Below are 13,232 nucleotides of genomic sequence, written 5' to 3'. Positions count from 1 at the left end.
AAGCTTCGCAATTTAACATCACAAAGGTCTTTAGATTGTACACACTGAAGAATGCTTCAATATGATGAAATCCCTTGGAGGAGTTCGTCAAAGTATGAGGCCTGAAAAGGGGGGAAAATGTCATCAAAATTACACATTAATTTTAAAATGGCTGACTTCCTGTTGGATTTGGGATATTGCTCCAAGAGACTTTTTTGTACATCTTGATATCTTACACAAGCTTACCAAGTGTCAGACTCATAGATGAAACACAGAGCAGGGGCTGATGTTTTGAAATTTTGTAGGGGGCGCTGTGGAGCCATTTTGCGCTATTCAAGGAAAATGGTTACATAACAACAATGCCTTCATCCATTTGGAGGTGTGTGCCAAATTTCAAGCCTCTATAAACTTTCCAAGCCCCTCAAAAGCCACTTCATCTTTCATGATGAACCGCGTTGCCACCAGGGTGCGCCGTTCAGTTTAAAGTCACAATTTTTGCACTGAAGCATCACGAGGGACTGATGGTGATATTCACCGCTTTTGAGGTGGCCACGATGAACCTGTGAAAATCAGTACAACAAAATTAAAGCCATGACATTTCCTGTTGCCACTAGGTGGCGCTGTCCGTATTTCCGACAATGGGCACATCAATCTGTTCAGGGCGGGTCTGACATCATGCCTGTATAGTCTGGTACTGATCAGACTGGATTTCATTGAGTTATACTAATTTCTTTCTTCATGGCGTGACATCAAAGTTCGCCATGCCGCTGGTGTCACACCCTTTTGCGAAAAGTCACAGTTTTCACTGTAACCCAAGACCAACTCCTTAAGGCTTTCCTGGAGAAATTTGAGGCTGCAGATGTCACCCATCACAATACTGTACCCCAAAGTGTAAAACATGACATTTCCTGTTCCCACTAGGTGGCGCTGTCCCTGATGTAAAATATGGCAGTTGAAATATGTTCAGGGATGGAGCCTTATCATATGTGTTCACTTTGGTCAAGGTCAGAAAATGTATGACAGAATGAGAGGCAATAAGATTTTCATGGCGAGTCATCGAAATTCGCCATGGCGCCACGGCCTCATAGTATTGTGAAAACTCAAAAGCTCCGCAATTTAACATGGCACAAGGGTGTAGTTGACACTGTCCAAATTTGAAGTTTATAGGACCAAATCCCAAAGAGGAGTTCGTTAAAGTACAAGGCATGGAAACGGTAAAATCAGAGCCAAAATGTCACCTTCAATCCAAAATGGCGGACTTCCTGTTGGGTTTAGGACATTGCCATAATAGACTTTTTTGTTCGACTCTGAACGTTATATAGGTGTACCGACTTTCAAACATGTAGGTCATACCCATATCGGGGGCTCGCGTTTTTCATTTTTCTAGGTGGCGCTACTGAGCTAATTTTCCCTGGCCATGTCTGAGAACATTAAAATACGTAAATTTTCACCAGACCTGACGCGTGTGCAAAATTTCATGAGTTTTCGAGCATGTTTAGGCCCTCAAACGGCCAATTCATTTGCCGAAATAATAATAATAATAATAATAATAATTAAAGCTGCAAGCAGCGTTATGAGGGCCCTCGCACCCCCGGCGCGTCGAGCCACGCCCAACACCTAAAACCAGCACGTCCGATCTGATGTCACATTGATGTAATTCATGCATTTAACCACCAGCTAACATTTCAACTCATTCATTCATGATTAGTTAGTCGTTCCACTAGGTGGCGCTCTAACCATTATGTACAAATGGCATAACAAACACTTCCGAGCTCGAGTCTAATCACACCTGAGACGTTTGGGAGAGATTGGACTTTGTGTTTTTGAGTGACAGCAGATTACTGCTTTTTGGCGAGTGATTCAAACTCTAAGTGCCGCCATAACCACCCCGTTTCCCTGGACGTAAAAAGCTTCGCAATTTAACATCACAAAGGTCTTTAGATTCCACACACTGGAGAATGGTTCAATCTGATGAAATCCCTTGGAGGAGTTCGTCAAAGTATGAAGCCTGAAAAGAGGGGAAAATGTCGCCAAAATTGCACATTAATTTTAAAATGGCTGACTTCCTGTTGGATTTGGGATATTGCTCCAAGAGACTTTTTTGTACATCTTGATATCTCCTATAAGCCTACCAGGTTTCAGATTCATACATAAACCACAGAGCAGGGGCTGATATTTTGAAATATTGTAGGGGGCGCTGTGGAGCCATTTTGCGCTATTCAATGAAAGTGATGACATGACAACAAAGTCTTCATCACATTGGAGGTGTGTGCCAAATTTCAAGCCTCTATAAACTTTCCAAGCCCCTCAAAAGCCACTTCATCTTTCATGGTGGACCGCGTTGCCACCAGGGTGCGCCGTTCAGTTTAAAGTCACAATTTCTGCACTGAAGCATCATGAGGGACTGATGGTGATATTCACCGCTTTTGAGGTGGCCACGATGAACCTGTGAAAATCAGTACAACAAAATTAAAGCCATGACATTTCCTGTTGCCACTAGGTGGCGCTGTCCGTATTTCCGACAATGGGCACATCAATCTGTTCAGGGCGGGTCTGACATCATGCCTGTAAAGTCTGGTACTGATCAGACTGGATTTCATTGAGTTATACTAATTTGTTTCTTCATGGCGTGACATCAAAGTTTGCCATGCTGCTGGGGTCACACCCTTTGGCGAAAAGTCACAGTTTTCACTGTAACCCAAGACCAACTCCTTAAGGCTTTCCTGGAGAAATTTGAGGCTGCAGATGTCACCCTTCACTATACTGTACCCCAAAGTGTAAAACATGACATTTCCTGTTCCCACTAGGTGGCGCTGTCCTTGATGTCAAATATGGCAGTTGAAATATGTTCAGGGGTGGAGCCTTATCATATGTGTGCTCTTTGGTCCAGATCGGAACATGTATGACAGAATGAGAGGCAATAAGATTTTCATGGCGAGTCATCGAAATTCGCCATGGCGCCACGGCCTCATAGTATTGTGAAAACTCAAAAGCTCCGCAATTTAACATGGCACAAGGGTGTAGTTGACACTGTCCAAATTTGAAGCTTATACGACCAAATCCCAAGGAGGAGTTCGTTAAAGTACAAGGCATGGAAACGGTAAAATCAGAGCCAAAATGTCACCTTCAATCCAAAATGGCGGACTTCCTGTTAGGTTTGCGTCAATGGGCCCACAGACTTTTTTGTTCGTCTTGGCATGATACACATGTGTGCCAAATTTCATACATGTAGCTCAAACGATGTGGTCGTAGGGCTGCATTTAACAAGGCATAGGTGGCGCTCTAGAGCCATTTCCCAGTGCTCATATGTAAAACCATTAAAATACGTAAATTTTCACCAGACCTGACGCGTGCGCAAAATTTCAAGAGTTTTCGAGCATGTTTAGGCCCTCAAGAGGCCGATTCATTTGCCGGAATAATAATAATAATAATAATTAAAGCTGCAAGCAGCGTTATGAGGGCCCTCGCACCCCCGGCGCGTCGAGCCACGCCCAACACCTAAAACCAGCACGTCCGATCGATGTCACATTGATGGAATTCATGCATTTAACCACCAGCTAACATTTCAACTCATTCATTCATGATTAGCTAGTCGTTCCACTAGGTGGCACTCTAACCATTATGTACAAATGGCATAACAAACATTTCCGAACTCGAGTCTCATTATGCCTGCGACCTTTGGGTGAGATTGGACATTGTGTTTTTGAGTAACAGCAGATTACTGCGTTTTGGCGAGTGATTGAGAGTCTACGTGCCGCCATAACCACCCCGTTTCCCTGAACGTAAAAAGCTTCGCAATTTAACAACACAAAGGTCTTTGGATTCCACACACTGAAGAATTTTGCAATCTGATGAAATCCCTTGGAGGAGTTCGTCAAAGAACGAAGCCTGAAAAGAGGGGAAAATGTTGCCAAAATTGCACATTAATTTTAAAATGGCTGACTTCCTGTTGGATTTGGGATATTGCTCCAAGAGACTTTTTTGTACATCTTGATATCTCCTATAAGCTTACCAGGTTTCAGACTCATACATAAAACACAGAGCAGGGGCTGTGGTTTTGAAATTTTGTAGGGGGCGCTGTGGAGCCATTTTGGGATATTCAATGAAAATGATCACATAATAACAAAGCCTTAACCACATTGGAGGTGTGCGCCAAATTTCAAGACTTTTTAAACTTTCCAAGCCCCTCAAAAGCCACTTCATCTTTCATGGTGAACCACGTTGCCACCAGGGTGCGGCGTTCAGTTTAAAGTCACAATTTTTGCACTGAAGCATCACAAGGGACTGATGGTGATATTCACCGCTTTTGAGGTGGCCACGATGAACCTGTGAAAATCAGTACAACAAAATTAAAGCCATGACATTTCCTGTTCCCACTAGGTGGCGCTGTCCGTATTCCCGACAATGGGCACATCAATCTGTTCAGGGCGGGTCTGACATCATGCCTGTAATGTCTGGTACTGATCAGACTGGATTTCATTGAGTTATACTAATTTGTTTCTTCATGGCGTGACATCAAAGTTCGCCATGCTGCTGGGGTCACACCCTTTTGCGAAAACTCACAGTTTTCACTGTAACCCAAGACCAACTCCTTAAGGCTTTTCTGGAGAAATTTGAGGCTGCAGATGTCACCCATCACTATACTGTACCCCAAAGTGTAAAACATGACATTTCCTGTTCCCACTAGGTGGCGCTGTCCTTGAGGTCAAATATGGCAGTTGAAATATGTTTAGGGGTGGAGCCTTATCATATGTGTTCACTTTGGTCAAGGTCAGAAAATGTATGACAAAATGAGAGGCAATAAGATTTTCATGGCGAGTCATCGAAATTCGCCATGGCGCCACGGCCTCATAGTATTGTGAAAACTCAAAAGCTCCGCAATTTAACATGGCACAAGGGTGTAGTTGACACTGTCCAAATTTGAAGTTTATAGGACCAAATCCCAAGGAGGAGTTCGTTAAAGTACAAGGCATGGAAATGGCAAAATTAGAGCCAAAATGTCACCTTCTCTTCCAAATGGCGGACTTCCTGTTGGGTTTGCGTCAATGGGCCCACAGACTTTTTTGTTCGTCTTGGCATGATACACATGTGTGCCAAATTTCATACATGTAGCTCAAACGATGTCGTCGTAGGGCTGCATTTAACAAGGCATAGGTGGCGCTCTAGAGCCATTTCCCAGTGCTCATATGTAAAACCATTAAAATACAAAATTTTTCACCAAACCTGGCATGTGTGCAAAATTTCATGAGTTTTTGAGCATGTTTAGGCCCTCAAAAAGGCCCTTGTTTGGGGTGAATAATAATAATAATAATAATTAAAGCTGCAAGCAGCGTTATGAGGGCCCTCGCACCCCCGGCACGTCGAGCCACTGCCAACACCTCAAACCGGCACGTCCGATGTGATGTCACATTGATGGATTTCATGCTTTTAATCACCAGCTAACATTTCATCTTATTCAACCAGGATTATAGTCATGCCACTAGGTGGCGCTCTAACCATTATTGACAAATAGCATAACAAACATTTCCAAGCTCGAGTCTCATCACACCTGCGACCTTTGGGAGAGATTGGACATTGTGTTTTTTAGTGACAGCAGATTACTGCTTTTTGCGAGTGATTGAAACTCTACGTGCCGCCATGACCACCCCGTTTCCCTGAACGTAAAAAGCTTCGCAATTTAACATCACAAAGGTCTTTAGATTCTACACACTGAAGAATGCTTCAATATGATGAAATCCCTTGGAGGAGTTCGTCAAAGTAGGAGGCCTGAAAAGGGGGGAAAATGTCATCAAAATTACACATTAATTTTAAAATGGCTGACTTCCTGTTGGATTTGGGATATTGCTCCAAGAGACTTTTTTGTACATCTTGATATCTTACACAAGCTTACCAAGTGTCAGACTCATAGATGAAACACAGAGCAGGGGCTGATGTTTTGAAATATTGTAGGGGGCGCTGTGGAGCCATTTTGCGCTATTCAAGGAAAATGGTTACATAACAAAAATGCCTTCATCCATTTGGAGGTGTGTGCCAAATTTCAAGCCTCTATAAACTTTCCAAGCCCCTCAAAAGCCACTTTATTTTTCATGGTGAACAGCGTTGCCACCAGGGTACGCCGTTCAGTTTAAAGTCACAATTTTTGCACTGAAGCATCACGAGGGACTGATGGTGATATTCACCGCTTTTGAGGTGGCCACGATCAACCTGTGAAAATCAGTACAACAAAGTTAAAGCCATGACATTTCCTGTTGCCACTAGGTGGCGCTGTCCGTATTTCCGACAATGGGCATATCAATCTGTTCAGGGCGGGTCTGACATCATGCCTGTAAAGTCTGGTACTGATCAGACTGGATTTCATTGAGTTATACTAATTTGTTTCTTCATGGCGTGACATCAAAGTTCGCCATGCTGCTGAGGTCACACCCTTTCGTGAAAAGTCACAGTTTTCACTGTAACCCAAGACCAACTCCTTAAGGCTTTCCTGGAGAAATTTGAGGCTGCAGATGTCACCCATCACAATACTGTACCCCAAAGTGTAAAACATGACATTTCCTGTTCCCACTAGGTGGCGCTGTCCTTGATGTCAAATATGGCAGTTGAAATATGTTCAGGGGTGGAGCCTTATCATATGTGTGCTCTTTGGTCCAGATCGGAACATGTATGACAAAATGAGAGGCAATAAGATTTTCATGGCGAGTCATCAAAATTCGCCATGGCGCCACGGCCTCATACTATTGTGAAAACTCAAAAGCTCCGCAATTTAACATGGCACAAGGGTGTAGTTGACACTGTCCAAATTTGAAGCTTATAGGACCAAATCCCAAGGAGGAGTTCGTTAAAGTTCGAGGCATGGAAATGGCAAAATTAGAGCCAAAATGTCACCTTCTCTTCCAAATGGCGGACTTCCTGTTGGGTTTGCATCAATGGGCCCACAGACTTTTTTGTTCGTCTTGGCATGATACACATGTGTGCCAAATTTCATACATGTAGCTCAAACGATGTGGTCGTAGGGCTGCATTTAACAAGGCATAGGTGGCGCTGTAGAGCCATTTCCCAGTGCTCATATGTAAAACCATTAAAATACAAAATTTTTCACCAAACCTGGCATGTGTGCAAAATTTCATGAGTTTTTGAGCATGTTTAGGCCCTCAAAAAGGCCCTTGTTTGGGGTGAATAATAATAATAATAATAAGAAACGGAGCAGATACAATAGGGCCTTCGCACTCTCAGTGCTCGGGCCCTAATAATAATAAGAAACGGAGCAGATACAATAGGGCCTTCGCACTCTCAGTGCTCGGGCCCTAATAAACAGAGCAATTACAATAGGGCCTTCGCACTGTCAGTGCTCGGGCCCTAATAAACAGAGCAATTACAATAGGGCCTTCGCACTGTCAGTGCTCGGGCCCTAATAATAATAATAATAATAATAATAAGAAACGGAGCAGATACAATAGGGCCTTCGCACTCTCGGTGCTCGGGCCCTAATTAAAGCTGCAAGCAGCGTTATGAGGGCCCTCGCACCCCCGGCGTGTCGAGCCATGCCCAACACCTGAAACCAGCACGTCCGATCTGATGTCACATTGATGGAATTCATGCATTTAACCACCAGCTAACATTTCAACTCATTCATTCATGATTAGTTAGTCGTTCCACTAGGTGGCGCTCTAACCATTATGTACAAATGGCATAACAAACATTTCCGAGCTCGAGTCTCATCACGCCTATGAGCTTTGGGAGAGATTGGACATTGTGTTTTTGAGTGACAGCAGATTACTGCTTTTTGGCGAGTGATTCAAACTCTAAGTGCCGCCATAACCACCCCGTTTCACTGAACGTAAAAAGCTTCGCAATTTAACATCACAAAGGTCTTTAGATTCCACACACTGGAGATTGGTTCAATATGATGAAATCCCTTGGAGGAGTTCGTCAAAGAACGGTGCTTGGAAAGAGGGGAAAATGTTGCCAAAATTACACATTAATTTTAAAATGGCTGACTTCCTGTTGGATTTGGGATATTGCTCCAAGAGACTTTTTTGTACATCTTGATATTTTCCATAAGCTTACCAGGTTTCAGACTCATAGATGAAACACAGAGCAGGGGCTGTGGTTTTGAAATTTTGTAGGGGGCGCTGTGGAGCAATTTCGCGCTATTCAATGAAAATGATCACATGCCAACAAAGCCTTCATCCATTTGGAGGTGTGTGCCAAATTTCAAGCCTCTATAAACTTGCCAAGACCCTCAAAAGCCACTTCATCTTTCATGTTGAACAGCGTTGCCACCAGGGTGCGCCGTTCAGTTTAAAGTCACAATTTTTGCACTGAAGCATCACGAGGGACTGATGGTGATATTCACCGCTTTTGAGGTGGCCAAGATGAACCTGTGAAAATCAGTACAACAAAATTAAAGCCATGACATTTCCTGTTGCCACTAGGTGGCGCTGTCCGTATTTCCGACAATGGGCACATCAATCTGTTCAGGGCGGGTCTGACATCATGCCTGTAAAGTCTGGTACTGATCAGACTGGATTTCATTGAGTTATACTAATTTGTTTCTTCATGGCGTGACATCAAAGTTCGCCACGCCGCTGGGGTCACACCCTTTTGCGAAAAGTCACAGTTTTCACTGTAACCCAAGACCAACTCCTTAAGGCTTTCCTGGAGAAATTTGAGGCTGCAGATGTCACCCATCACTATACTGTACCCCAAAGTGTAAAACATGACATTTCCTGTTCCCACTAGGTGGCGCTGTCCTTGATGTCAAATATGGCAGTTGAAATATGTTCAGGGGTGGAGCCTTATCATATGTGTGCTCTTTGGTCCAGATCGGAACATGTATGACAAAATGAGAGGCAATAAGATTTTCATGGCGAGTCATCATAATTCGCCATGGCGCCACGGCCTCATACTATTGTGAAAACTCAAAAGCTCCGCAATTTAACATGGCACAAGGGTGTAGTTGACACTGACCAAATATGAAGGTTATGAAATGAAACCCGAAGGAGGAGTTCGCAAAAGTTCGAGGCATGGAAATGGCAAAATTAGAGCCAAAATGTCACCTTCTCTTCCAAATGGCGGACTTCCTGTTGGGTTTGCGTCAATGGGCCCACAGACTTTTTTGTTCGTCTTGGCATGATACACATGTGTGCCAAATTTCATACATGTAGCTCAAACGATGTGGTCGTTGGGCTGCATTTAACAAGGCATAGGTGGCGCTGTAGAGCCATTTCCCAGTGCTCATATGTAAAACCATTAAAATACAAAATTTTTCACCAGACCTGGCATGTGTGCAAAATTTCATGAGTTTTTGAGCATGTTTAGGCCCTCAAAAAGGCCCTTGTTTTGCCTGAATAATAATAATAATAATAAGAAACGGAGCAGATACAATAGGGCCTTCGCACAGTCAGTGCTCGGGCCCTAATTAAAGCTGCAAGCAGCGTTATGAGGGCCCTCGCACCCCCGGTGCGTCGAGCCACGCCCAACACCTAAAACCAGCACGTCCGATCTGATGTCACATTGATGGAATTCATGCATTTAACCACCAGCTAACATTTCAACTCATTCATTCATGATTAGTTAGTCATTCCACTAGGTGGCACTCTAACCATTATGTACAAATGGCATAACAAACATTTCCGAACTCGAGTCTCATTATGCCTGCGACCTTTGGGTGAGATTGGACATTGTGTTTTTGAGTAACAGCAGATTACTGCGTTTTGGCGAGTGATTGAGAGTCTACGTGCCGCCATAACCACCCCGTTTCCCTGAACGTAAAAAGCTTCGCAATTTAACAACACAAAGGTCTTTGGATTCCACACACTGAAGAATAGTGCAATATGATGAAATCCCTTGGAGGAGTTCGTCAAAGAACGATGCCTGAAAAGAGGGGAAAATGTTGCCAAAATTGCACATTAATTTTAAAATGGCTGACTTCCTGTTGGATTTGGGATATTGCTCCAAGAGACTTTTTTGTACATCTTGATATCTCCTATAAGCTTACCAGGTTTCAGACTCATACATAAAACACAGAGCAGGGGCTGTGATTTTGAAATTTTGTAGGGGGCGCTGTGGAGCCATTTTGGGACATTCAATGAAAATGATCACATAACAACAAAGCCTTAACCACATTGGAGGTGTGCGCCAAATTTCAAGACTTTTTAAACTTTCCAAGCCCCTCAAAAGCCACTTCATCTTTCATGGTGAACTGCGTTGCCACCAGGGTGCGGCGTTCAGTTTAAAGTCACAATTTTTGCACTGAAGCATCACAAGGGACTGATGGTGATATTCACCGCTTTTGAGGTGGCCACGATGAACCTGTGAAAATCAGTACAACAAAATTAAAGCCATGACATTTCCTGTTCCCACTAGGTGGCGCTGTCCGTATTCCCGACAATGGGCACATCAATCTGTTCAGGGAGGGTCTGACTTCATGCCTGTAAAGTCTGGTACTGATCAGACTGGATTTCATGGAGTTATACTAATTTGTTTCTTCATGGCGTGACATCAAAGTTCGCCATGCTGCTGGGGTCACACCCTTTTGCGAAAAGTCACAGTTTTCACTGTAACCCAAGACCAACTCCTTAAGGGTTTTCTGGAGAAATTTGAGGCTGCAGATGTCACCCATCACTATACTGTACCCCAAAGTGTAAAACATGACATTTCCTGTTCCCACTAGGTGGCGCTGTCCTTCATGTCAAATATGGCAGTTGAAATATGTTTAGGGGTGGAGCCTTATCATATGTGTTCACTTTGGTCAAGGTCAGAAAATGTATGACAAAATGAGAGGCAATAAGATTTTCATGGCGAGTCATCGAAATTCGCCATGGCGCCACGGCCTCATAGTATTGTGAAAACTCAAAAGCTCCGCAATTTAACATGGCACAAGGGTGTAGTTGACACTGTCCAAATTTGAAGGTTATGAAATGAAACCCCAAGGAGGAGTTCGCAAAAGTTCGAGGCATGGAAATGGCAAAATTAGAGCCAAAATGTCACCTTCTCTTCCAAATGGCGGACTTCCTGTTGGGTTTGCGTCAATGGGCCCACAGACTTTTTTGTTCGTCTTGGCATGATACACATGTGTGCCAAATTTCATACATGTAGCTCAAACCATGTGGTCGTAGGGCTACATTTAACAAGGCATAGGTGGCGCTCTAGAGCCATTTCCCAGTGCTCATATGTAAAACCATTAAAATACAAAATTTTTCACCAGACCTGGCATGTGTGCAAAATTTCATGAGTTTTTGAGCATGTTTAGGCCCTCAAAAAGGCCCTTGTTTGGGGTGAATAATAATAATAATAATAATAATTAAAGCTGCAAGCAGCGTTATGAGGGCCCTCGCACCCCCGGCGCGTCGAGCCACGCCCAACACCTAAAACCAGCACGTCCGATCGATGTCACATTGATGGAATTCATGCATTTAACCACCAGCTAACATTTCAACTCATTCATTCATGATTAGCTAGTCGTTCCACTAGGTGGCACTCTAACCATTATGTACAAATGGCATAACAAACATTTCCGAACTCGAGTCTCATTATGCCTGCGACCTTTGGGTGAGATTGGACATTGTGTTTTTGAGTAACAGCAGATTACTGCGTTTTGGCGAGTGATTGAGAGTCTACGTGCCGCCATAACCACCCCGTTTCCCTGAACGTAAAAAGCTTCGCAATTTAACAACACAAAGGTCTTTGGATTCCACACACTGAAGAATAGTGCAATATGATGAAATCCCTTGGAGGAGTTCGTCAAAGAACGATGCCTGAAAAGAGGGGAAAATGTTGCCAAAATTGCACATTAATTTTAAAATGGCTGACTTCCTGTTGGATTTGGGATATTGCTCCAAGAGACTTTTTTGTACATCTTGATATCTCCTATAAGCTTACCAGGTTTCAGACTCATACATAAAACACAGAGCAGGGGCTGTGGTTTTGAAATTTTGTAGGGGGCGCTGTGGAGCCATTTTGGGATATTCAATGAAAATGATCACATAACAACAAAGCCTTAACCACATTGGAGGTGTGCGCCAAATTTCAAGACTTTTTAAACTTTCCAAGCCCCTCAAAAGCCACTTCATCTTTCATGGTGAACTGCGTTGCCACCAGGGTGCGGCGTTCAGTTTAAAGTCACAATTTTTGCACTGAAGCATCACAAGGGACTGATGGTGATATTCACCGCTTTTGAGGTGGCCACGATGAACCTGTGAAAATCAGTACAACAAAATTAAAGCCATGACATTTCCTGTTCCCACTAGGTGGCGCTGTCCGTATTCCCGACAATGGGCACATCAATCTGTTCAGGGCGGGTCTGACTTCATGCCTGTAAAGTCTGGTACTGATCAGACTGGATTTCATGGAGTTATACTAATTTGTTTCTTCATGGCGTGACATCAAAGTTTGCCATGCTGCTGGGGTCACACCCTTTTGCGAAAAGTCACAGTTTTCACTGTAACCCAAGACCAACTCCTTAAGGGTTTTCTGGAGAAATTTGAGGCTGCAGATGTCACCCATCACTATACTGTACCCCAAAGTGTAAAACATGACATTTCCTGTTCCCACTAGGTGGCGCTGTCCTTCATGTCAAATATGGCAGTTGAAATATGTTTAGGGGTGGAGCCTTATCATATGTGTTCACTTTGGTCAAGGTCAGAAAATGTATGACAAAATGAGAGGCAATAAGATTTTCATGGCGAGTCATCGAAATTCGCCATGGCGCCACGGCCTCATAGTATTGTGAAAACTCAAAAGCTCCGCAATTTAACATGGCACAAGGGTGTAGTTGACACTGTCCAAATTTGAAGGTTATGAAATGAAACCCCAAGGAGGAGTTCGCAAAAGTTCGAGGCATGGAAATGGCAAAATTAGAGCCAAAATGTCACCTTCTCTTCCAAATGGCGGACTTCCTGTTGGGTTTGCGTCAATGGGCCCACAGACTTTTTTGTTCGTCTTGGCATGATACACATGTGTGCCAAATTTCATACATGTAGCTCAAACCATGTGGTCGTAGGGCTGCATTTAACAAGGCATAGGTGGCGCTCTAGAGCCATTTCCCAGTGCTCATATGTAAAACCATTAAAATACAAAATTTTTCACCAGACCTGGCATGTGTGCAAAATTTCATGAGTTTTTGAGCATGTTTAGGCCCTCAAAAAGGCCCTTGTTTGGGGTGAATAATAATAATAATAATAATAATAATAATAATAATAATAATAATAATAAGAAACGGAGCAGATACAATAGGGCCTTCGCACTCTCGGTGC

General features: G+C 43.4%; 1 protein-coding gene across 1 annotated transcript in view; it reads right to left on the bottom strand.

Moving 5' to 3' along the window:
• The window catches only part of LOC146682033 (NACHT, LRR and PYD domains-containing protein 3-like), a 356,929-nt gene that overhangs the window by 145,087 nt on the left and 198,610 nt on the right, over positions 1 to 13,232 (bottom strand). The window lies entirely within an intron of this gene.

Source organism: Copadichromis virginalis, linkage group LG23 (assembly GCF_057382275.1).
Source record: "Copadichromis virginalis isolate Kocher_CV1m ecotype Utaka linkage group LG23, C_Virginalis_male_GT1.1, whole genome shotgun sequence".
In the NCBI taxonomy this organism is placed as follows: Eukaryota; Metazoa; Chordata; class Actinopteri; order Cichliformes; family Cichlidae; genus Copadichromis; species Copadichromis virginalis.
This window is presented reverse-complemented; position numbering and strand designations above follow the sequence as displayed.